Source organism: Symsagittifera roscoffensis, chromosome 5 (genome assembly GCF_963678635.1).
Source record: "Symsagittifera roscoffensis chromosome 5, txSymRosc1.1, whole genome shotgun sequence".
Taxonomy (NCBI): domain Eukaryota; kingdom Metazoa; phylum Xenacoelomorpha; order Acoela; family Convolutidae; genus Symsagittifera; species Symsagittifera roscoffensis.
The window spans coordinates 63,343,785-63,371,217 of record NC_087066.1 but is presented as its reverse complement, the minus strand read 5'-3'; the positions used below and the strand labels follow the sequence as shown (position 1 = coordinate 63,371,217).

At 36.8% G+C, this 27,433-nt stretch overlaps 1 long non-coding RNA gene across 1 annotated transcript in view; it reads left to right on the top strand.

Annotated features, from left to right (window-relative positions):
• Window positions 1-23,341: 23,341 nt before the first annotated feature.
• LOC134846542 (uncharacterized) overlaps window positions 23,342-27,433 on the top strand; it is a 70,059-nt gene continuing 65,967 nt past the window's right edge. Inside the window, exon 1 of the long non-coding RNA XR_010162820.1 lies at window positions 23,342-23,680. This is a non-coding gene — a long non-coding RNA (uncharacterized LOC134846542). The remainder of the gene's footprint in view (window positions 23,681-27,433) is intronic.

Genomic DNA, 27,433 nt, shown 5'->3' with positions numbered 1-27,433 from the left:
GAGAGCGTGTCGGTTATCAGGATGCTCAAATCTGTCATTACTTCAGTGGTTTCGAAGCTGTAGTTGGTGAGTGCAACCGTAGCTGAGCCTCTGAAACAGATGATTTTGTTTTTCGTCAGGTTTATTGACATGCAGTTTTCCTCGCATCACCTCCAAAGTCTCCCGGCATCTATGTTGAGAGTTAATGGGTTGTCTGCAACAATTTTTAGGTCGTCTGCATAACCAATTGATGCGAACATGACACAGAACGGTAGATCATTTACGAAGACAAGGAAGAAAAGCGAGTATAGAGCCCTGGAGAACACCGCTGAAGATTTCTAGCTCTCCAGAAACTGTGCCAATCAGCCTCACTGTTTCCTTCCGGTTCGAGAGGTAGCTGTGTATTAGAGATAAACAAGTTCCTCCAATTCCAGAAGTCGGAGTATTCCGTGCGAGACTTTGTCAAATGTCTTTTGAAAGTCCAAGTAGAAGATCCAGGTAGTTGCAGTTTGGTAATTATTGGCAGCTAAATATCTCTTGTAGGTACTCTGTGAGGTTTGTTACCGTCGATCATTTAGGTCTAAAATCCTGTTAGTCTGGTGTTAGTGTTGGTTAGACAGTTGGGGCCAGTTTGTCAAATAGTAGTTTCTCAAGCTGTTTTGACACTGTGAGAGCAGGCTGATCGGCCTGTAAGATGATACGTCTTGTTTATACCGGTCTTAAAAAATTGGTGCGTTTTTGCTGGTCTTCCATTTTGTTGCAAATATCGCTTTATTTGCGATCAAGTTGAACAGTAAGTGAAGTGATTTTGTTAGTGACTTTGAAAGTTTTTCAGAAGAGCATTACCAAAATTCTCTGGTTCAATGGCCTTATTTACGTCCAGCTCGCTTAGGGAATCTTCTATTTCATCAAAAGTGAAATTGATACCCTTCAGAAGAACGTTACCTTGTCGTTTTGTTTTCCCAACGTTGGCGTTTTGTGTGAAAACTGATTGGAAACATATGTTAAACAATTAAATTTTTGAGCGTCTGTATTGGCTTTTTTTTGATCTAGGAAGATCTCTGAAGAGATCGTGCTAAACTTGGTGATCGATTTTAAATATCGTTGAATTTTGCGGAATGACTTATTCTCAAAAAGCATTTTTCGTGGTTATGCTGGTCATTTTGAAGGAAAAGTGTTAGCTCAGTTTGCAGATTTTCAATTTTGTCTTCGTTCGATGAGGTAGGTTTTCGCTGATTTTTTAGTTGAAGTGTATTTAATTTCTTGATGACGTTGGAGGAATCGCTTCCCACCCAAAGAGCTAGTTCAGACCGGTGTTTTGTAGAGATTGGTAGTAGGTGCTTTAGTATTTTGGGTAACCACTCGTAACAATGATTGAGCAGCAGATCAACGTTGCTCAAGCAATATGGTTGGAAGGGCTGGTGACAAATGATTTCATTCATTTTTTCCTATTTTGCTTTCTTGTACGCGAAAATGAAAATATCTAGTTTTTGTTTTATGGCTGGTGTCTTTTTATGTACAGGTCGGTAGTCAAATGAGACTTTGGCATGGAGTGGCAAATGGTCGGAACTGAATAAACTTCTCAGTCGATTGTCAAGTTTTACGATTGTCAAATTAGGCCAGGGAGCCAATATTGTCTTTTTCATTTTTTGTCAGAACTGTTTGCTTGAAAAAATCACAATTTTATGCGTCTAAAAATTCTTGTTGAATATAAATAACAAAACAAAATTAAAACTTCTCAAATTTTAACAAACTAAAAACTTCTTAGTCCTAAAAAATTATTGCTTTAGATTCATATGGAAAAAATAATTTAGTTTCCATAAACGATTACGGAAAACTGCTCTGGAAAATACACCATTCTGAATCATGTCTAACAAACTTTGAAGGTGAGTAGGTCACTTAGTACTAAAACGGCGACTTTTAAATCAGATCATCAGCTCAATTAACTGAATTCTAGCGTATCTTCATCAAAGAATTGATGTTGAATTTAACTCCAACTTTTTAGAAAAACTAGTAATCGCCGCATTCCAAAGCACAAAAAAAGAACCAACCAGTAATTTTTTTTCATTTCATTTTTAGCTTGTCAAAATAAAAGAAGACACTAAATGCAAATATCTCATCAAAATGAAGGCAAATGAAATTTAGGAAAATTATGACAGGTTATGAATATACTACTTGCTAATGTGCAAGAACTTGTCCCTAGGTTGAGTTTAAAACCAAAATAAAAAACAAAAAAATCTTTCTAGAACAAATTTATGAAATCATGAAAATCTGCACCAACAACAATACGATTCGGCTCAAGTTAGCCACAAGAACCATTAAAAAACTGCTAGCGCCTTGGGTTTAGAAGTATTAAGGTCGGAGAATTGGGTGCTCGAACCCCCGCCAAACCGCCCTCCTTATTTTTTATGTTTTGCTCTATACCACTCAGGCATTAATCTTGTATAAAGTTTGAGCCAATCGTATTTCACTTTGTCTTCAATTCTTGCAAGCTAATTGAGCCTGAACATCCTCCACCCCTAAACACGGAAACACCATAGCGAGCATAGCGGTTGCCAAAGAGCTTATTCGTTGAGATCTTAACAAGGGTACTCTCCATGGTTAAGCTTGACCATTCGGGCAACGAGAAGATAGTATACCCGAGAACTATTGGGCTAAATTACCCATACTGGATCGCCTGTGTTAAAAATGGAGTCAGATTGGGTGACACACTTATTCAGTGAGTCAACATAATCAAGAGCCATCGAGATCAAACCACAAAATTTTACCACTGCGCTCGCAAAGAAAATTTCTTGTGGTCGAGGTAAAAGCGAAAAAAGCTCGTGGCACGAGCAAATCGTGATTTGATTTCCAGGCTTCTATATCTCGTGATGAGGCACTTACGGAAGTGATTGGCCTCGATTTCAAAGCCTGCTCATTTAAGTAGAATGCTGTTTCTAGCACCTATTCAGCAGCTCGTGTACTGCCTAATATTTCATAGAGCCCGCGTTTTACGCTTCAAAGGAGCCGCCATGCTTAGGTGCGCTTGGCAGGTTAAGACCAGCAACTTTGTGCAAAAATGGTCAAGGCTTTGCTATTCAGTTCTTGCACAATGAATAGTTTCAATGCCCTTCCTACAGGAACTAGTGTCAAGTGCTGAGGCGGGAAAGAAGAAATCCCCATCCTTTCTCTGCAAACCCGAACATAAGTTGGTCCGAAGTAATCCACGCCTGTATGATTTAAGGGTGCTTGCTTATATCTGAGACGCCACACAGGTAAATAGAAAACAATTGGATGAATAATTCTAGCTTTGCACTTAGAGCACGTTAGACAAAGATTGCTTTTTTCATGTTTAACTACTGCATATTTCATGTTTAAAACGAAGAGCATGTAGTCTATCTAAGCCTGGACGAAAAAACATATGGCGGAGGATTCGGGTCGAAGAGTGAACTAGGGCACTTAGTATCAAAGTTGGTAATCATGAAGCGAACAGTACGGTCGGCGAGGGAAGTATATCAGCGGGAAGAAAAATGGAGAATATGTGGCAATCTTAGTTCTGATTTTATAAGGCTTATCTGAGGTAATAGTTTCACCTCATCGCGAAAAAAATCATCTCAACTCAGCAAGATTAAAAATTATTTAAGATCTGTTTTCTGCAATTTTAAGTCAACGAACTTGCTGATATTCAAACCAGTAGCTCGAAAACTCTTATTTGAAGACAATAACATGACCGCGCCGAACCCTTTTTCTTAACTCGTAAACGAACTCAACTGTTCTCAGTGGAACATAATGGAATGTCTGATGGATGTGACATCGGTGACGAAGAAATATGATGTCTCCGAGCAATTATCGAAATCACAACAAAGACCCTTTAAATGAATTGTATGGGTCACCGGCTGATCGGATATTAGAGGCCAACCAGTATTCATCATACTGCTCCGATCAAAAACCAGCTGCTATCCTTGAGGGCTTCCGAAGAAAGCTTAGGTGTACTGCTGATGATAGCTGGATTGTCGCCGCTCAGAATATGGTGCTGCTCATCAATGTCGGTTGATTCGAGGATTTCCCCGACACGGCTACTGAAGGCTAAAGGTAAATTGTCATTGGAATTTCGCTACTGCAAAATTGTATTACTATCTATCCTTGCGAAGACAAAAATAATCTTAACTGAAAATGCTTTCAGTATATTGTCCCTCAGTCGTAGGGCGCGCGAAGCAGCTTGAAGCTCAAGCTGAGTTAAATGAGTGCTTTTATTGCCTTACTCAATTTTCACCAAAAATGAAGGATAATTGAGACTTGTTCGAACTCATGAATTGCGCTCGGAAAAACCTAACAGCGTGAAAAACGAGCTATCCCGACCAGATGAAGCGCAACTGGTATCTTTCGCAATCGTAAACGGTTTCATAAGAATGGATAAAGCATGTTTTTCTGCGGAAGAATGGGAATCAAGTTTGTTGCAAGCTCCGGCTGTTGCAATGGCGGAAGAGGACCACCTACGACCCAACCTATCGGTAGTTGAAAGGAAAAGGTTGAGTTCTTGCCTCTCCTAAGATGAAATGAGTGAGCCTAACGACTTGTTAGTCTTGTCCTATAATCAGTTCAACGTCCTCCTAGGTATATTGACTGGCGTTAATTGTAAAACAACAGGCTCCCTTACTAAACCGAAAGGGTTAACGGGAGGCAAAGACACCATGGTTTTGTCGATGCACCATCACAAAGAACCAAATCCAGAAGACTGGTTACATCTGATGCCAATCGAAGCAAAGGCTCTGTTCAGCTACGTGTTTTGCTCAATTACTAGCATACTTTTCTTTAAAACAGCGCATTACTAGAGCATTACCACCTTTGCACAAAACACACGGCAGAAACACACAGATTTCTCTTGTACTTTACTAGACAACTGTTACTGGCTGCAAAAACATAAGTATTTATTGCATCAGAGTTAAGTACACGCATTTTTCTACGCCCCTCAGCCTTTTCTTTCAACCAGTTATTAAAACACAAGACTGTTGGACACTGGCAATTAATCTTTAACGGTATGCACTGACCAAGTTTTTTGAGATTAGGTAGAAATTTACTGATGATTGAGTTAACAGTTTTTTACTCGTTGGATCATTGTTGAACGACAACCATTTGAAAACTGCTACCAGGCCAGATATTGCAGAAGAGAAAATAATGGTTCTTTCTGAATTTTGCACCATAAAGGTTGAAAAAACATTTACAGTATCAGGATGCGCGCAAAAGTATCCCTGTAAATTTGTACATAATTTCACTTAACTAAACTCTGCAATTGCAGTTTTTGCTTTCCCTGAAACGACTGTTTTTTTTTGGAAAACAACGGTATCAACGGCAGACTTAAATTGACCGAAACATTCCAGCCACTTTAGTAGATTGCCGTTGAATAAAAAAAAGACGGCGACTGGTTTGCTCCAGATCATGTGAAGTCACCACCAAAAGCAGGTGAAAAAGGAACCAAAGCAGTACCGGAGCACTAGGCTTGGGTACTAGAATGCCTATGGTAAACTGTGAATTTAAGGTGTGGAACGGAAGACTGCAATAACAAAAAGCTTGCATTGCCAACTAAATATGTAGTTTGATGTTCTTGACTATAGGATCCCTTGATGCTGTGTGCCCATGATTTTGACCAATTTTTGTGTTAATTGCTTGAACGAGGCTGGTTCAGACAAATTCAGTGCATGAGTGAAGGCTAGTAATTTTTTCGCATGAGTACTCTCAGTGGGTGCCGTGATTTAACAACGTCTACCCAAGCTAGAGCTTTAGTTCGATTGTTTACAACTTTTAAAATGAGCTAGCCTACTTGTCTGAAGTAGCTTTCCTTAAACTTTGCTAAACTCAGATGAGTTATTCCGAAGCTCAAAAGGTTTTCATTTTACTTTCAATTATTTGCCTTATCTGACTTTCTGTTAGTTGGTGCACTTCCAGCTGATTTTGTACAACGTTTTTTTTATTTTTTTTTTTGCTCTTTAAGCCTTATAGATACTTGATACTGTCTTTTCCGCTCAACGTGGCGTCGCTTTATCAAAATTATTTCATGCTAGTCATCGTTTGACGACATAGTGTGAACGGTCGAAATACAATGAGTGGAAATCTTAGGTTTGTTTTCAGACACTCGTGCTTCTGCATCTTTTCAGTTTTTCGAGCTTGAAGATGTTTCAGGTCTAGTTTACTGTAGGGAAAACTCTTTTTTCCTTCTATTGCTGGGATTAACGAATGGTCAAGGCTCATCTTGTAAACTCTGAGCTTCATGCATTAATTTGTTGTTCAATTTATTTGTTTTTTAGTTAAAAACCTAGCTGTGCTAAAAAAATTTCATGGCTTTCAATTCTTCATGAAAAAAGTTTTGTCGCTGATATACGTTGATAGCTTTTTTCAAAGCTTTTTGACAATTTTAAACAAAAATTTCCAAAATTTGAGGTGCGATTATTATTCTCAATGTGCTCAAGTATTCATAACCGACCTTGAAGCAGCTCATTTTCTAGATTTGATCTGGTTTCAAATAGCTTGCGTATCTTCTTTTGGAAATTTTTATCGATGTTCTTAATGATTGAAACTTTTGTACGGATGCTCACTATATTGGAATCAATACAGTGTTTCATACTAATCGATAATCCAAATGTCAAAAGTCATTCTTCGTCTCTACAGTGAGGGTAGTTTTCCAACTCGGATCGCAAAAAGTTAGCCTGTGTAAAAATCGATACAGATGCATTCCATCACCTTTTTATAGAGATTTTTCACCGTGATCAACTTTCGGGAGAAACACGAAAAACCCAGCCATCCCACACCACAGCAGACGTTGCTTCAAATTGCATGATAATTTTCCTTGTTTCAAAGACGCCATTTTTCAATTGAACGCCGTCAAAATTCAATCTAACATATTTTCTATTTTCTGATTATATTTTTTTCGTCTTTTATTTCCTGAATAACTCTGCAACCAAAATTATTTTACCAGAACTTTTACAAAAGCAACACGTAAAGGTCAATTTTTTTATCAAGCTATCCGAAAGCAGTTTAATGAAGTTCAATCTGACAAAATGTCATACACTCACCCTAACGGGAAGAACAAAACAATCTGAACTAAACTAAACGTTAAATGGCGAAAAAAAACTAAGCGAAATTGAATCAGAGAAAGATCTGGGAATTATTGTTGACTCAAGATTACAATACCGTGAGCACATCGCCAAAAAGACGAAAGTGGCAACCCGTATAGTCGCGATAATCAGGAAAAACTTCGTGAACCTGACCTCTGAAATTCTAACGACCCTGTACAAAGCCTTAGTATGAACACATCTGGAATATGCAAATCAGGCATGGAGTCCATACCTTAAAAAAGACAAAACTACAATCGAAAATGTTCAGCGACACGCAACAAAACTTATTCCAGGTATACGCAAATACAGCTGCCCGAAAGGACTTCAGTTTTTGAAACTACCAACACTCGAGTACAGACGCAAACGCGGTAGAACGATTGTAGTCTTCAAAATTCTGAAAAGCCTATACGACACAGCAGCAACTGAAGGATTTTTAACAATCACCGAAAGAGACACAAGAAGAAAACTTTTCCAGGTTGTGACCAAGAAGACCAGAACTACTGCTACATAAAATTTTTTCACAGTTGCAGCCATCAACGATTGGAACTCGTTACCCAAAACAATAATATCAAGCGAGTCTGTAGACGTTTTAAAATCAAGACTAGACAAACTATGGGCGTCTGAAATATATGACACATCGTTTATGGAATGACGAAATGGACGTCCATTAAGGAGCTGGTCGACAGAAGCCTGGGAGGCCTACAGATCAGAAGTTGACTTGTAACCTAAATAGTTTGTTTCCATATTAAAAATGCTTGGCGCTGGACGAGATGAGTCCAGCGAAAGTTTATCAATTGTCAGGAAGTCAAATGTCTCGAGAGTTTGCTGTACTTCATGTCAGAAATGGATTACAAATGGTGAAAATATCTTCCACTGTGTCACATGTGGTAACACCATGCATCTTACAAATCAATGTACAGGATTATCAGAAAATGCAATAAGCAGAATCAAGGAAATAAACTTGAATCTTCTCTTAAATTGCAATGACTGCTTGGGAACGAATCAACGAGATGTCTTGCAAATGTCGCACTTCTCCAATAAACGTAGCTAAGTTAACTTTTTTAAACAATACTACTTCATACCTCCAAGAACCTGTGGAAAAGTTTTCTGCGGTGTCCACCATTAAAATAAAACGTAGCAACGCAGCACGAACTGCTCCATCTTTTGTAGATTCAACAAGTAGTGAAGTTCGTAATTCGTAAATCTCTGAATCTAAACTCTCAAATTCGAGCCATAAGGCTAGTCGAATGGACATAATCACCCACAAAGAAAAATCTATAAACGGACTCTTGAACAAACGTCGGTCTGGAAGCATCAGATACTGTTAATATTAATAGTTTTGTTAAATTCAAAAAAAATCAAGCCGTCCAAGATCTGTATTGGTTAAATTGAAAAACAATTTTTTTGAATCGAAAATGCTCACGCGGTCTTCCATGCTGCAATCATGCAAGGGAGTGTTTCAGGAAGAAAGTTATTCGGTGTTCGTCTCACGGTCACCTAATAAAAAACAGCAAGAATTGGAACAAAAAATATTGCAAAAAAGACGTGAATGGTTGGATGCAGGGGCTCATCCGAAACCAATGAAACTTCGTAATTTAGAACTTTTCCAAAACACTGTAAGAGTTGACGCAAGTAACTGACTACATATCAAACTTTCGCTCTCAGTAACAGAAATACAAAGTTTGTCTCACAAAATTCATAGTCTTATAGGACTTGAATGACGTCAAAAGTACTCAAACTTTACAACATCAACTTCATATCATGTTATATGTATACAAGAATATTGGCTAACAGATAACTTCTCTAAAGAAGAATCATTCCTTCCTTTTTACAATCTATACACATCTAATCGACCTTCAAAGGCAATGATGCATCAGCTCATAGTGGTGTGATGATTTGGGTTACTAAACATCTTACCTCCTCTCAAGCTGAAATTTGCAATGACTTGAAGTTTTTTTGTTGTATTTGCACAATATACCTTGGCACCTCATCTTTGACTATCGTATGCGTTTATGTACCTCCTTCAGACAGTCCTTACAACATATCCTTACAAAAATTCATTTCAAGGCTTAATTTTATCCGCAAATTGACTTATGAGCATCTGAACTTTACAGCCGATTTCAATTTCATGGCATTGACTGGACTACTTATTGCTCCAAAACTGAATCAGAATCATCTTTGCTCGAATTTATGGATGAAAACAGCTTTCAACAACATATTGATTTCCTCACCACAAACTCAAGCTTATTAGATTTATTTATTAGTTCCAAAGATAGTGAAGTTGAAAAAATATTGCCATTACAGAATCTAAATATTGCCATTTAATTCATGCCGTTCCTCATTTGACGACCTAGTGTGAACGGTCGAAATATGACGAGTGGGAGCAGATTTACCAATTTCTTAGACTTATAAGAAATCTTAGGTTTGTTTTCAGACACTCGTGCTTCTGCATCTTTTGAGTTTTTCGAGCTTGAAGATGTTTCAGGTCTAGTTTACTGTAGGGAAAACTCTTTTTTCCTTCTATTGCTGGGATTAACGAATGGTCAAGGCTCATCTTGTAAACTCTGAGCTTCATGCATTAATTTGTTGTTCAATTTATTTGTTTTTTAGTTAAAAACCTAGCTGTGCTAAAAAAATTTCATGGCTTTCAATTCTTCATGAAAAAAGTTTTGTCGCTGATATACGTTGATAGCTTTTTTCAAAGCTTTTTGACAATTTTAAACAAAAATTTCCAAAATTTGAGGTGCGATTATTATTCTCAATGTGCTCAAGTATTCATAACCGACCTTGAAGCAGCTCATTTTCTAGATTTGATCTGGTTTCAAATAGCTTGCGTATCTTCTTTTGGAAATTTTTATCGATGTTCTTAATGATTGAAACTTTTGTACGGATGCTCACTATATTGGAATCAATACAGTGTTTCATACTAATCGATAATCCAAATGTCAAAAGTCATTCTTCGTCTCTACAGTGAGGGTAGTTTTCCAACTCGGATCGCAAAAAGTTAGCCTGTGTAAAAATCGATACAGATGCATTCCATCACCTTTTTATAGAGATTTTTCACCGTGATCAACTTTCGGGAGAAACACGAAAAACCCAGCCATCCCACACCACAGCAGACGTTGCTTCAAATTGCATGATAATTTTCCTTGTTTCAAAGACGCCATTTTTCAATTGAACGCCGTCAAAATTCAATCTAACATATTTTCTATTTTCTGATTATATTTTTTTCGTCTTTTATTTCCTGAATAACTCTGCAACCAAAATTATTTTACCAGAACTTTTACAAAAGCAACACGTAAAGGTCAATTTTTTTATCAAGCTATCCGAAAGCAGTTTAATGAAGTTCAATCTGACAAAATGTCATACACTCACCCTAACGGGAAGAACAAAACAATCTGAACTAAACTAAACGTTAAATGGCGAAAAAAAACTAAGCGAAATTGAATCAGAGAAAGATCTGGGAATTATTGTTGACTCAAGATTACAATACCGTGAGCACATCGCCAAAAAGACGAAAGTGGCAACCCGTATAGTCGCGATAATCAGGAAAAACTTCGTGAACCTGACCTCTGAAATTCTAACGACCCTGTACAAAGCCTTAGTATGAACACATCTGGAATATGCAAATCAGGCATGGAGTCCATACCTTAAAAAAGACAAAACTACAATCGAAAATGTTCAGCGACACGCAACAAAACTTATTCCAGGTATACGCAAATACAGCTGCCCGAAAGGACTTCAGTTTTTGAAACTACCAACACTCGAGTACAGACGCAAACGCGGTAGAACGATTGTAGTCTTCAAAATTCTGAAAAGCCTATACGACACAGCAGCAACTGAAGGATTTTTAACAATCACCGAAAGAGACACAAGAAGAAAACTTTTCCAGGTTGTGACCAAGAAGACCAGAACTACTGCTACATAAAATTTTTTCACAGTTGCAGCCATCAACGATTGGAACTCGTTACCCAAAACAATAATATCAAGCGAGTCTGTAGACGTTTTAAAATCAAGACTAGACAAACTATGGGCGTCTGAAATATATGACACATCGTTTATGGAATGACGAAATGGACGTCCATTAAGGAGCTGGTCGACAGAAGCCTGGGAGGCCTACAGATCAGAAGTTGACTTGTAACCTAAATAGTTTGTTTCCATATTAAAAATGCTTGGCGCTGGACGAGATGAGTCCAGCGAAAGTTTATCAATTGTCAGGAAGTCAAATGTCTCGAGAGTTTGCTGTACTTCATGTCAGAAATGGATTACAAATGGTGAAAATATCTTCCACTGTGTCACATGTGGTAACACCATGCATCTTACAAATCAATGTACAGGATTATCAGAAAATGCAATAAGCAGAATCAAGGAAATAAACTTGAATCTTCTCTTAAATTGCAATGACTGCTTGGGAACGAATCAACGAGATGTCTTGCAAATGTCGCACTTCTCCAATAAACGTAGCTAAGTTAACTTTTTTAAACAATACTACTTCATACCTCCAAGAACCTGTGGAAAAGTTTTCTGCGGTGTCCACCATTAAAATAAAACGTAGCAACGCAGCACGAACTGCTCCATCTTTTGTAGATTCAACAAGTAGTGAAGTTCGTAATTCGTATATCTCTGAATCTAAACTCTCAAATTCGAGCCATAAGGCTAGTCGAATGGACATAATCACCCACAAAGAAAAATCTATAAACGGACTCTTGAAAAAACATCGGTCTGGAAGCATCAGATACTGTTAATATTAATAGTTTTGTTAAATTCAAAAAAAATCAAGCCGTCCAAGATCTGTATTGGTTAAATTGAAAAACAATTTTTTTGAATCGAAAATGCTCACGCGGTCTTCCATGCTGCAATCATGCAAGGGAGTGTTTCAGGAAGAAAGTTATTCGGTGTTCGTCTCACGGTCACCTAATAAAAAACAGCAAGAATTGGAACAAAAATTATTGCAAAAAAGACGTGAATGGTTGGATGCAGGGGCACATCCGAAACCAATGAAACTTCGTAATTTAGAACTTTTCCAAAACACTGTAAGAGTTGACGCAAGTAACTGACTACATATCAAACTTTCGCTCTCAGTAACAGAAATACAAAGTTTGTCTCACAAAATTCATAGTCTTATAGGACTTGAATGACGTCAAAAGTACTCAAACTTTACAACATCAACTTCATATCATGTTATATGTATACAAGAATATTGGCTAACAGATAACTTCTCTAAAGAAGAATCATTCCTTCCTTTTTACAATCTATACACATCTAATCGACCTTCAAAGGCAATGATGCATCAGCTCATAGTGGTGTGATGATTTGGGTTACTAAATATATCACCTCCTCTCAAGCAGAAATTTGGGATGACTTGAAGGACTTTTGTTGTATTTGAACAATAGACCCTGATATTTCATTTCTGACTATCCTATGCGTTTATGTACCTCCTTCAGACAGTCCTTAAATTATATCCTCACAAAATTTCATTTCAAGGCTTAATTTTATCTGCAAATTGTCTTATGACCATTTGATCTTTACAGCCGATTTCAATTTTCATGGCATCGACTGGACTACTTATCTAGCTGAATCAGAATCATCTTTGCTCGAATTTATGGATGAAAACAGCTTTCAACAACATGAAGATTCCCTCACCAAAAAGTCAAGCTTATTAGATTTTTTTTATTAGTTCCAAAGATATTGAAGTTGAAGAAATATTGCCATTACAGAATGTAGATATGTCCGACCACTTTGCCATAGAAGCCACAGTATCCATTAATGGAAAAATTTTACATCAGAAACTAGACCGTGATGTCTATTTTAGCTATTTTAATGCGGATTTTGAAAAGTTAAACAACATTATTATTCATTCCGGTTTTCAATCATATTGCTGGTGTAATATATCATTGCTCCATGAACAATGGTATCATTGGTTGAATGAAAAAAAAAACTGAGAGAAACCATTCCTATCAGAACAAAACACAGACGTTCACTTCCTCCCTGGGTAACTTCTGAGACTTCGAATTTACTCAAACGACTTGAATCAACTCCTCAAAAATATGATGCTAATCATCCCAAGTGTCTTGCATTGTCTATATTTTGTCAAAGATCTCTTCAAAAAGACAAGATTGAGCACGGGAAACGCCTAGCAGATGACAAAAACACAAATGTTTTGTTTAAATTTGATAGGTCTCTAAATAAACCACTGCTACCGTCAACCTTGCTCTTTAGCTTCGCGCAAGGTTCGACTGACCTCGAGAAGGCTGAGTTTTTTTGCTAATTTTTTCACAGAAAACTATATCGAATCTTCTCAATATCAAATAAACCGCCATTCTATATCCAATTGTCCAATTTTGGATGATTTTATTGTCGACGAGTCTTTGATTATGGATACTTGTTCAAATGTAGATATTAAAAAAGCCAGTGTTCCGGTTTACCTTCCACCTTTTTTATTCTGTAAATGCGCTATAACAATTTGTCGTTCACTGTATCAATTATTTTACAAAATTAAACAATCTTCAACATATCCGAAACATGGAACTCTTCAATAATTTCTTCAATACTTAAAAAGGGCAGCAAAATTAAAGCAGAAAACTATCGACCAGTCTCGTTTTTATCAGTTCCTTCAAAAATACTTCAGCGATGTTTATCGTTTTCTCTGTCTAATTTTTGCAAACTCTTTTTTCATAATTCTCACTCTGGTTTCAGGAAAAACGCTCCAGTTCGTTCACTCCAACTTTTAGTTTATTTAGATGACATTTTTTCAGCAATTCAACAAGGGAAAGAGATAGAAGTTGTAATTGGAATTATACCTCAAAAACTTTCTAATTTTGGTGCCAGAGGGAAGCTATTAAATTTGTTAATACCTTATCTTAGCGGTTGGAAACAAAATTTGAAAAATAGAATTTAATTGTGAAAATCAATTGTTGTAACCAGTGGTTTACCTCAAGGGTCAATTGTTGCGCCTTTGTTGTTTTTATTACTTATCAATGGCTTACCTTTACAGTGTAAAGTCAGCTCACCCTTATTATGTGCAGATGATGCAAAGTTCATTACTTTAAATTTACCTGAACAGTTTTTTCAAGCCCAATTAGGTATGCTTTCTACTTGGAGCATAACGAACAAAAAGCTTTTCAATGCCTTTAAGTGTTGCTTTCTAAGTTTCAGATCACAAAGTCAAAAATTTTAAAACTTCAATAACATTCCAATTACTAAATTGAAATCTCACAAAGACATTCGTTTTTACATTACCGAGGACCTTTCTTGGGTTCTCCACATATCAGAAAGTATCAAAAAAGCAAATAATGCCTTCCTTGTGATAAAAAGATTTTTTCCTAAGTTTTCCATGAGCGCAAAATTGAACCTTTTTAAAAGTACGATTTTATTGTTTATCACATATTCGAGGTGGTGCTTCTAACCAAGCATCAAAAGTACTCGTTTATTGGAGTCCCTTCAAAAAAAAGAAATGGTTATTGGATAACTGGTCATAAAATTAAACAGACGCCATAAATAAACTGAACATTTTACCAGTACCATTTATCTTCAAATGCTAATCTTTTTATACTTATGCAAACTAATGAATGGGTCCTACGATTTCGAGTTTGCTGCTAAAGGGGTCAGTTGTTCGCCCATGGACAATTTTTTTCAATACAAGCTATGCTGCTTCTACTTTGTTTCAGGTACAACGCCCAAAGTTGAAGCTATGTGAACAGAACTTCTGGTTTCGTCCGACTCGAATTGCAAATTTAGCTCCAAGTTATGTTGACATTACAGATTTTGGTTCAAGAAAGGCCTTCTTTGAAAGTGGTTTGGGACTCTCCAGTGCAGTTCTAATTTTTCATAATAAAATAATAATCATAATATTTCGTTGTTAAAATTAACAAGACATGCTCGAAACCAGAAGTCCGACTCGTACTTCTTCAGAGATATTTTTTGCAGAAGAAATTTCGTGTCATTTGAGCTCTTTGGGTTCTAACGTCAGTGATGCTTTGATGGCTTATCCAGTCGATGTCAATTTTTCCGGATAGTATTTTTGCAAATAGCAGTCCAACATGAAGCTCTTGGTATAGAGACAAAGGAGCTGAGATCGCTTCTCCGTTGCACATTTTCCCTGATTCCTAAATCACCTTTTGATGGTTTTCAGATAGCTGAACCGTAGCTCATAATTGGTACAACGTAATAGAGGTAAAAAAAATTTCTGGTCGCGAAATTGGCCTTTGAGAGGTTCCTTGTGAGTACGAAGAGAGCGTTTAAGGCTTTTTCAGCCCTCTTTTCTGCTTTTTGCATCCAAGAGAGGATATCGGTTATCAGGATGCCCAGATCTGTCATTACTTCAGTGGTTTCGAAGCTGTAGTTGGTGAGTGCAATCGTAGCTGAGCCTCTGAACCAGATGATTTTGCTTTTCGTCAAGTTTATTGACATGCAGTTTTCCTCGCACCACCTCCAAAGTCTCCTGGCATCTATGTTGAGTGTTAAAGGGTTGTCTACAACAATTTTGTAGTCGTCTGCATAACCAAATGTTGAGGACATGACAACAGGACGGTAGATCATTTACACAGACTAGGAAGAAAAGCGGCCCGAGTATAGGGCCCTGAAGAACGCCGCTGAAGACTTCTAGCTCTCCGGAAACTGTGCCATTCAGCCTCACTGTTTCCTTCCGGTTCGAGAGTTAGTTGTGTATCAGAGATAAACAATTTCCTACAATTCCAGAAGTCGATATTTGCTCTATGATACTCCGTGCGAGACTTTGTCAAATGCCTTTTGAAAGTCCAAGTAGAAGATCCAGGTAAATGCAGCTAAATATTGGCAGCTAAATATCTCTTGTAGGTACTCTATGAGGTTTGTTACCGTCGATCGTATAGGTCTAAGACCGTGTTAGTCTGGTGCTAGGGTTGGGTAGACAATTGTGGCCAGTTTGTCAAATATTAGTTTCCAAGCAGTTTTGACACCGTTGAGAGCGGGCTGATCGGCCTGTAATTTGATACGTCTTGTTTATCCCCGTCTTAGAAAATTGGTGCGTTTTCGCTGGTCTTCCACTTTGTTGCAAATATCGCTTTATTTGCGATCAAGTTGAACAGTAAGTGAAGTGATTTTGTTAGTGACTTTAAGAAGTTTTTCAGAAGAGCATTACCAATGTTCTCTGGTTCATTGGCCTTATTTACGTCCAGCTCGTTTAGAGAATCTTCTATTTCATCAAGAGTGAAACTGATACTCTTCAGACGAACGTTACCTTGTCGTTCTGTTTTCCCAACGTTGGCGTTTGTTGTGAAAACTGATTGAAAATATATGTTAAGCAATTCAATTTTTGAGCGTCTTTATTGGCTTTTTTTGATCTAGGAAGATCTCTGAAGGGATTGTGCTATATTTGGTGATCGATTTTAGATATCGTTGAATTTCGCGGAATTTCCTATTCTCAAAAAGTTTTTTTTTTGCGGTTATGCCGGTCATTTTGAAGGGAAAGTGTTAGCTCAGTTTGCAGATTTTCAATTTTGGCTTCGTTCGATGAGGTAAGTTTTCGCTCATTTTCTAGTTTAAGTGTATTTAATTTCTTGATGACAATGGATGAATCGCTTCCCACCCAAAGAGCTAGCTCAGACCTGTGTTTGGTAGAGATTGGTAGTAGGTGCTGTAATTTTTTGAGTAACCACTCGTACCAATGATCGAGCATCAGTTCAACGTTGCTCAAGCAATATGGTTGGAAGGGCTGGTGACGAATGATTTCTTTCATTTTCTCCCAGTTTGCTTTCTTGTACTCAAAAATACCAAAATGAAGTTTTTGTTTGATGGCTGGTGTCTTTTTATGTACAGGTCAGTAGTCAAAAGATACTTTGGTATGAGTGGCAAATGGTCGGAACTGAATAGACTTCTCAATCGATTGTCAAGTTTTACGATTGTCAAATCAGGCCAGAGAGCCAATATTGTCTTTGTCATTTATTGTCAGAACTGTTTGCTAGAAATTATCACAATTTTATCAGTTTATAAGTTTTATAAGTTTTAAATCTTAAAAAAAATTGCTTTAGACTCATTTTAAAAAAATAATTTAATTTCATCAAAGGATTACGGCAAACTGCTAATTTTTGGCCGTTTTCTCTCTGTAAAATACACCATTTTGAATCATGTCTAACAAACTTTGAATTCACTTAGTACTAAAACGGCGACTTTTAAATCAGATCAACAGCTCAATTATTTGAATTCTAGCGTAGCTTCATCAAAAAATTGATGTTTATTTTAACTCCAAATTTTAAGAAAAATTAGTTATCGCCGCATTCCAAAGCACCAAAATTGATTCAACCAGTAAATTTTTTCATTTCATTTTTGGCTTTTCAAAATAAACAAAGACACCATTTGCAAATATCTCTTCAAAATGAAGGCAAATGCAATTTGAGAAAATTATGAAAGATTATGACTATACTACTTCCCAGTGTGCGAGCAATCGTCCCTAGGTTGAATTTAAAACCAAAACAAAACACAAAAAAAAGTCTTTCATAAACAGGTTCATGAAATCATGAAAATCTGCACCAACAATATTACGATTCGGCTCAAGCTAGCCACGAGAACCAGTAAAAAACTGCTAGCGCCTTGGGTTTAGAAGTATAAAGGTTGGAGAATGGGGGGCTCGAACCCCCGCCAAACCGCTCTCCTTAATTTTTATGTTTTGCTCTATAGCACTCGGCCTTTAATCCTGTATAAAGTATGAGCCAATCGTGTTTCAATTTGTCTTCATTTCTTTCAAGCTAATTGAGCCTAAACATCCTATAAACACGGAAAAACCATAGCGGGCATAGCGGTTGCCAATGACCTCATTCGTTGAGATCTTAACAAGTGTGGATCGTGCGCAACGGTCCTCTCCTTGGTTAAACTTGACAATTCGGGCAACGAAAAGATTGTATACACAAGAACTATCGGGCTATATTACCCATACTGAATCGCCAGTGTTAAAAATGGAGTCAGATTGATTGACACACTTATTCATTGAGCGAACATTTTCAAGAGCTATCGAGATCAAACAGCAAAATGGTACCACTGCGCTCGCAAAGAACTTTTCTTGTAGTCGAGGTAAAAGCAAAAAAAGCTCGTGGCACGAGCAAATATTGATTTGATTTCCAGGCTTCTATATCTCGTGATAAGGAACTAATGGAAGTGATTGGCGTCAATTTCAAAGCCTGCTCAATTAAGTAGAATGCTGTTTCTAGCACCTCTTCAGCAGCTCGTGTACTGCCTAGTAATTCATAGAGCCCGCGCTTTACGCTTCAAAGGAGCCGACATGTACAGGTGCACTTGGCAGGTTAAGTTTCCAAACAGCAACTCTGTGCAATAGTGGTCGAGGCTTTGGTAATCAGTTCTTGCACAATGAATAGTTTCAATGCCCTTTCTATAAGAACTAGTGTCCAGTGCTGAGGCAGGAAAGAAGAAACCCCCATCCTTTCTCTGCAAACCCGAACATAAGTTGGTCCGAAGTAATCCTCACCCGTATGATTTAAGGGTGCTTGCTTATATCTGAGACGCCACACAGGTAAAAAAAAACAATTGGCTGAATGGTACTAGCTTTACACTTAGAGCACGTGAGACAAAGATAGCATTTTTCATGTTTAGTGAAGCTGGATGCTTAGTATCAAAGTTGGTAACCATGAAGCGAACAGTACGGCCAGTGAGGGAAGTATACCAGCGGGAAGAAGAAATAGAGAATATGTGGCAATCTTAGTTCTGATGTTATTAGGCTTATCTGAGGTGAAAGTTTTCACCTCAACGCGAAAAGAATCACCTCAACTCAGTTAGATTAAAAATTTTTAAAGTCCTTTTTCTGAAAGTTTAAGTCAACGAGCTTGTTGATATTCAAACCAGTACCTCGAAAACTCTTATTTGAAGACAGCATGCTCAACATCAACGCGACGACCCCTTTTTCTTAACTCGTAAACGAACTGAACTTTTTGCAGTGGAACATAATGGAATGTCTGATGGATGTGACATCGGTGATGAAGAAATATGATGTCTCCGAGCAGTTATCGAAATTACAACAAAGACCCTTTAAATGAATTGTATGGGTCACCGGCTGATCGGATATTAAAGGCCAACCATTATTCATCATACTGCTCCGATCAAAAACCAGCTGCTATCCTTTAGGGCTTCCGAAGTAAGCTTAGGTGAACTGCTGGTGTTAGCTGGATTGTCGCCGCTCAGAATATGGTGCTGCTCATCAATGTCGGTTGATTCGAGGATTTCCCCGACACGGCTACTGAAGGCTAAAGGTAACTTGTCATTGGAATTTCGCTACTGCAAAATTGTAGTACTATCTATCCTTGCGAAGACAAAAATAATCTTAACTGAAAATGCTTTCAGTATATTGTCCCTCAGTCGTAGGGCGCGCAAAGCAGCTTGAAGCTCAAGCTGAGTTAAATGAGTGCTTTTATTGCCTTACTCAATTTTCACCAAAAATGAAGGATAATTGAGACTTGTTCGAACTCATGAATTGCGCTCGGAAAAACCTAACAGCGTGAAAAACAAGCTATCCCGACCAGATGAAGCGCAACTGGTAACTTTCGCAATCGTGAACGGTTTCATAAGAATGGATAAAGCATGTTTTTCTGCGGAAGAATGGGAATCAAGTTTGTTGCAGGCTCCATTGGATTTCAACTTGTACCAGGTCTTTATCTGGTCAGTTTTAAAAAATTTTTGCAACAATACACCTAAAATAAAAAGACATAGCACCAAAAAATGGCGGAAGAGGACCACCTACGACCCAACCTATCGGTAGTTGAAAGGAAAATCTTGAGTTCTTGCCTCTCCTAAGTTGAAATGAGTGAGCCTAACGACTTGTTAGTCTTGTCGTATAATAACTTCAACGTCGTCTTAGGTAGATTGACTGGCGTTAATTGTAAAGCAACAGGCTCCCTTGCTAAACCGAGAGGGTTAACGGGAGGCGAAGACACCATGGTTTTATCGTTGCACCATCACAAAGAACCAAATCCAGAAGACTGGTTACATCTGATGCCAATCGAAGCAAAGGCTCTGTTCAGCTACGTGTTTTGCTCAATTACTAGCATACTTTTCTTTAAAACAGCGCATTTCCATAGTGCATTACTACCTTTGCATAAAACACACGGCGGAAACACACAGATTTCTCTTGTACTTTACCAGACAACATTTACTGGCTGCAAAAACATTAGTATTTATTGCATCAGAGTTAAGTACACGCATTTTTCTATGCCCCTCAGCCTTTTCTTTCAACCAGTTATTAAAACACAAGACTGTTGGACGCTGGCAATTAATCTTTAACGGTATGCATGGACCAAGCTTTTTGAGATTAGGTAGAAATTTACTGATGATTGAAATAACCGTTTTTTATTCGTTGGATCATTGTTGAACGACAACCATTTGAAAACTGCTACCAGGCCAGATATTGCAAAAGAGAAAATAATGGTTTTTTCCGAATTGTAAACCATAAGTGTTGAAAAAACATTTACCGTATAATGATGCGCGCAAAATTATCCCTTTACAAATTATACCTGCTCGGTTACTCGGTGTGACACAGTTGTCAAATAAGGAAAAATGTTTCCAGCACTACAAAATTGAAAAAGAGTGTCGATTTGTGTAGTATCCGCCAATCGCCATAAGTTTGTATTACTCGTACAAAAGTTGTAGATATAAAGTGGCACAGTAGGCGACTTAAAATAATATCATTGTATCTGAAATGACAATGCATGGCTACCGAAAAAAAAGACGGCGACTGGTTTGCTCCAGATCATGTGAAGTCACCACCAAAAGCAGGTGAAAAAGGAACCAAAGCAGTACCGGAGCACTAGGCTCGGGTACTAGAATGCCTATGGCAAACTGTGAATGTAAGGTGTGGAACGGAAGACTGCAATAACAAAAAACTTGCCTTGCCAACTAAATATGTAGTTTGATGTTCTTGACTATAGGAGCCCTTGATGCTGTGTGCCTATGATTTTGACCAATTCTTGTGTTAATTGCTTGAACGAGGCTGGTTCTGACAAACTCAGTACATGGGTGAAGGCTAGTAAAATTTGCGCACCACTACTGTCAGTGGGTGCTCGTGTACTAACAGCGTCTACCCAAGCTAGAGCAGTAGTTCGATTGGTTACAACTTTTAAAATGAGCTGGCCTACTTTTCTGAAGTTGCTTTCCCTATTTTTTGCTAACCTCAGATGAGTTTTTCCAAAAATCAAAAGGCTTTCATTTTCCTTTCAATTATTTGCCTTATCTGACTTTCTGTTAGTTGGTGCACTTCCAGCTGATTTTATTCAACGTTTTTTTTCTTTAAGCCTTATAGATACTTGATACTGTCTTTCCCGTTCATCGTGGCGTCGCTTATCAAAATTAATTCATGCCGTTCCTCATTTGACGACCTAGTGTGAACGGTCGAAATATGACGAGTGGGAGCAGATTTACCAATTTCTTAGACTTATAAGAAATCTTAGGTTTGTTTTCAGACACTCGTGCTTCTGCATCTTTTGAGTTTTTCGAGCTTGAAGATGTTTCAGGTCCAGTTTACTGTAAGGAAAACTCTTTTTTCCTTCTATTGCTGGGATTGACGAATGGTCAAGGCTCATCTTGTAAACTCTGAGCTTCATGCAATATTTTATTGTTCAATTTGGTTGTTTTTTAGTTAAAAACCTATCTGAGCTAAAAGTTTTTCATGGCTTTGAATTCTTCATGAAAAAAGTTTTGTTGCTGATATACGTTGATAGCTTTTTTCAAAGCATTTCGACAATTGTAAACAAAAATTTCTAAAATTTGAGGTGCGATTATTATTCTCAATGTGCTCAAGTATTCATAACCGACCTTGAAGCAGCTCATTTTCTAGATTTGATCTGGTTTCAAATAGCTTGCGTATCTTCTTTTGGAAATTTTTATCGACGTTTTTAATGATTGAAACTTTTGTACGGATGCTCACTATATTGGAATCAATACAGTGTTTCATACTAATCGATAATCCAAATTTCAAAAATTGAAAAAATTATATATTATGAAAACAAATAACAACAAAAAACACGAAAATTACAAAAATGCAAGTCATTCTTTGTCTCTCAGCGAGGGTAGTTTTCCAACTCGGATCGAAAAAGTTAGCCTGTGTAAAAATCGATACAGATGCATTCCATCACCTTTTTATAGAGATTTTTCACCGTGGTCATCTTTCGGGAGAAACAGGAAAAACCCAGCCATCCCACACGACAGCAGACGTTGCTTCAAATTGCATGATAATTTTCTGTACTTCAAAGGTGCCCTCTTTCAATTGAACACCTTCAAATTCCATCTAACATATTTTCTATTTTCTGATTATTTTTTTTTCGTCTTTTATTTCCTGAATAACTCTGCAACCGAAATTATTGTACCCGAACTTTTACAAAAGCAACACGTAAAGGTCATTTTTTTATCAAAAAAAAACTCAAGTCAAAAGCAGCACAAAAACATCTCATTAATTTATCTGTATCGACTGATGTGAGCAAATTCAGTTTTTATTGACAATAAACTTTGAAGATCATTTGTTGAAGTACCGTCAATACCGAGGTGAAGATCCTACACGAATTCTCCCTTTAACGGTTTACCCGTTGTTTTCAGAACCTTTCGTTGCCTTTTTTGACTCTTCTGCATTTTATTCATTACTTTTAAACCGATTTTTGAAATCAAATTGCTATTTTGAGTTTTACCCACAAAAAAGTAGTTTTTATACCAGCTGTAATCATTTTTGAATAAAACTTGCTAGATAAAACACTAAATAAAACAAACTAAAACTTAATTCTTCCAAATTAGAATCATGATTGTCTCAAATCACCAAAGTTTTGGATGCGTTTTGAATGACGTTCCAATTTGGCTTTTGTTGCTCTTAGAATGGTTTGAAACAAATTTTTGTAATGTAAAATTGGCATCTTGGCAAATCGAAAATCTATAAAAATATGATTATTGTGCAGAAAAATCTCTTATTCTGGGGGTGAGAACGGTCGTTAATTTCTTGAATGAACACAAGTTTTGTAATTTTTTTGAAGACTGTCCAAACCGATACCCGACTCTTTGAATCCCTTGGGTGATAAAAGAAATGAGTTGGTACCATAAAACATTGCTTTGGTAACTTTTATTCCGGTGGAATTTTAGTATTTTTTCATTAACCTTTGCTGTAATTATAGGCGATGACAATATGTTAATACATATTTTCGCAGCTCAAAATACAGATTTTAGGAAAAACATTCTGCTTGAGGTAATTCATCCTTTCATATGAGGAAAAAAGCTCGAATAAAATTGCTGTTTTTTATTTAGTAATATTTAACACTCAATCCGCAACGGAGAAAACTATTTTGTAAGGGTGACAAAATAACCAATAAGATCTTTCAAAATAGCATTTTTGGGGGCTTGGCTTACATTTGACATGATTTTTCATTTAATAGTCATATAGTACAAAAAGCACCATTCTGATATCAGCTCGAGTTTCTAATTTATTCGTGCTTTCAAAACAAGCTGAGTTGAATAAGAACTCTCTGACTTCATTTTTTTGTTCTAAAAAACACCATCTTAAGTGAAAATGGGTAAATTTTGTTGGCAAACTCTAACTTTGACCATTACAATTCTAGCGTGTTTCGTCATTCAAATATGCCAGTCGAAATACACTAACACAGGTGAGATAATTTTCTGTTTTAATATTTGAAATCATTTTTACCCTTCGAAGGCTTCTTGAACAACATAAATGTGTAATTGCAATCTGGCTTAGATCAACTGATTTCAATATTGTCAAAAGCTCGTTAAATTTGAAAATTGACTAAACATTCACCCATTAGTAAATTATTTAGTTTGGAATCACAATTCTATGCGTCTACAAATTCTTTTTAAACATAAATAACAAAACAAAATAAAAACTTCCTTAAAATTTAAATCATAAAACAATTTTGTTTTAGCATCACATAATAAAAAAAAATTAGATTCATCAAAAGATTAGGGCAAATATTAAAAAACTTTGAAAGAAGTGAGATCGGCTTTGAGACAAGTTATATCAGTTTCAGACGTCTGATCGGATGAAATGATGTAATTAACAAAATAAATTGCATCATTACCGGTTAGTGATTAGTTATTCATCTAAGTCATCAGTAACTCCAGGGGGCAAAATCTAGGGTTTTCTCGAGGGGGAGGGCGCATCTTCAAAAAACTTTTGAAAATTTTGTCAAAATTTTTTTAGGTCGACCAATTTTAGGTACTAAAAAGACCCTGGTTTGGCCAAATTTTCTGCGCCTCAAGCAAAATTTTGAAAATCGGGCAAAAAAATACTTTTTTAGGCACTTTTTGTAAACTTTTGACCAAAGAATCGCGTTTTTTCGGTGCGCGCTCCCCCCTCAAGATTAGTATTTATTGGCGCCAAAGGCGCCCTTAGAAAAATTTAGAGGGCCGTCAGCCAAAAATAGATATCTCAAAACAATTCAAAGGGGGACCCTTTGGGTAGGCAGGGGGTGGAATCCCTGAGGGGGGGGGGGGGGAGAGGCTTCTTGAATAACTCCGCAAACTTTTTTTTTAATCCTCTATCGCAAAATTTTATCAACATTTCTCACTTTTTCGTTTTTACAGTTTTTTCGAATTATTTTTCTATGCGATTCTGATCAGATGTTCAAACAGTCTCAGCATCATGAAGAACTATTCAGGTTATTGTTCCGTCCACCTCTGAAGAGTGGGAAGGAGCTAGGGCGTAGAGTCCATTTTACTACCTCAAGAAAAGCTTGCACGGTGTTTAGTGTGGTATGATATTAAAAACCTAAATTTAAAAAAATCGTTTAGTGTCAAAAAAACTGCTGCAAATTATATTTTACATTTTCCAGACTAAATTAGACGAAATTAGATAAAAAACTGACTTCCCAAGTTTAATTCTACAACAATTTCAACGTTATTTTAATTATAGAACTGCTTTTTCTTATAATATTCACCTGATTCAATCACTTTCTGGAGAAAAAATCATAAAAACTTAGACAAGTTGGTAAAGTTTTTTTAAAAAAATTTGTCCTTTCTTTTTTGCAAGTTTTTCTTTAATTTGATTTTCTTTTTTTTTAAATCACACTTTGATCGGAACTTTCTGTGCTCCTTGCACAGCAACCTGCGGTTGTAGTCAGACTATAGCTCAAACTGTTGAAAATATGAGGCTGATAAAGTGTGATATTTTGACGCTCAAAAAATTCGCCTGAAAAACTCATGTGTATAATAAAATGAGTAAACAATTGGAGTAGTGTCTCGCTACAGTTCATATGTTTCAGTGTAATCGAAGTTATGTACTCGCATCCAGAAATCTTCTCGAAGGTGGAGCTCAAAAATATCAGTTAATGTTCGATTTTTTATAAGGTCAATTAAATTAATTTTCCGAGCTCTCGTGAAAAATTAATTTTCTCGGATCCCAAAGAAAACCCAAAAACGACCTATTACGTCGTTTTTTGGAAGGATTTGACCAACAACAGCGAATTGCAAGCACGTGTTCCCTTCGAATTTAGCGTTTATAATGGCGTGTATATTGTTTGTCTACGAAAAATGGATATCGTACCATCGGACCCTTTTAGTTGTCAAGGAGTCCAATTGGTGCCAGGACATCACCCCTCCCAAAATTCGCCGCTGGATGCGCAAATTCCATTACAAGCTTGATGCAATTTGAACAATGCACTTGATAAAACATACTTTACTTGCGATCAGTTTTTTTAAAGTTGTGGAATATGAAAATTAGAAAACTGGCACCCATTTGTAAATTATTAAAGCACACTATATTTCCAATTTTACTTGACCAACGGGTCAGCCGCGAATTATTCTGCACTCAAACGCTTTCCGAATTTAAAAAAGAATTACTCTTCTGTTGGTCCAAATAAGCCGTCAACACTATTTCAAAAAGCTACAATACTAACTTTTTGAAAAAAAAATTTGTCGAAATATAGTAACAAAAAAAAACAATTTCGTAGTATAATGGTCCGTCAAAATAGTGTGTTCTGCCCTAAAGACTATTTTCAACACACCTTTTTTCTAATCATTTCGCTGCATACTACGAAACCCACGTATTGAATTGACTCAGATTCTGGTGATAAGATGGCATTTTTAGTTTTGGTAAATTTTTGAAGGGAATCGTCTTGTTTGTGATGTACTGGATGTATTTTTACGCGAGTGAGTTCTCAAAAAAGATTCCTTAAAAGAACTTAACAAAGACTCCAATAGATTGCTTTAAAAAATATCTATTTTCATGTTTAGGTTTTATTCATTTCTCATCAAAAGTGGGGGGGAGCAGTTTTCAAGGTTAATAAGTCGGAAAGGTAGTGACTGTTTTGAAGTTATTAAATTGATTCATAAAAATGGTGAGAAAAATGAATGAAAATACTTGATGTAATCAATGATAATTGTGATTTCTGCAATTCGCAAAGAATCAATGAAAGGCTATCCAGCCTGCCTAAGCTAAGTCAGTTTCTCTTACTTCTCCATATTCAGATTGAATTATTTTGTTGAGCAAACTCTTTTTTTTTGCTAATCAAGAGAGTTTTTGCGCCTTGAATTTTCATGTGGTACCACTATTCCAGCCGTAATTGGTCAGGCTGTGGTAGACCTGAAGCTAGATGTCAGGTGAGAGCTCGTCCTCACACTCTATCATTGCCGTTTCAAGGCATCAATTACTCGATTTGACAATCTCAAAGTAAACGCCTTATCACCATGCCAAGTGACTCCACTATGTTTGGATTCCAACATTTTTAGATTCAAACAAAAATTTCAAAAATGGACAGTACGACAGCTAAAAACAAATCCACTAACTCCAATTTTTTTACCTTCGAAGGTTGAAAGTCCTTTATTTCCAACGTTCGGATGTCGGAAATCACTGTTTGGGTTTTGGATAGCAAGCCGATAAGATTTCAAGTGTAAAAGCGGAAAATTTGGGTATGTATTTCAAAAAATGCTTTTAATGCATTGCAAAAGTCAAAATGCATTGAGATTGTATTTCAAAAAATGTTTTAAATGCGTTGCGATTGTATTTCAAAAAATGCTTTTAATGCATTTTTAAATTATATCTTTTCAAGCAGCCATTGTTAAGGGCTACATTTGCTCAATTTGTTGAAATAATAGATAGAAAGATTTTTAAGCACCCGAAAAAAGTAAAGTTCAGCTAAAATTCAATCCGTTTGAACTCCAGTCGGCTTGTTACCCTAAACTTGTTTATTTGTACAGAGCTGAAAGAAATCACAAGCAAACTTTTTTAATCATCACTGTGATTTCTCTGATTTTTACCCAGCCGAACTTTCGATTAGCAAAAATTTGGCAAATAGGAGAGTTTTGGTTAAATGAATTGCGCATGTAACTGTTATGCAAATTTCTAAAATGGATCAGCAACAAAACAGCCATGCTTTAGCGTATAAAATATTCAAAGCTAAATG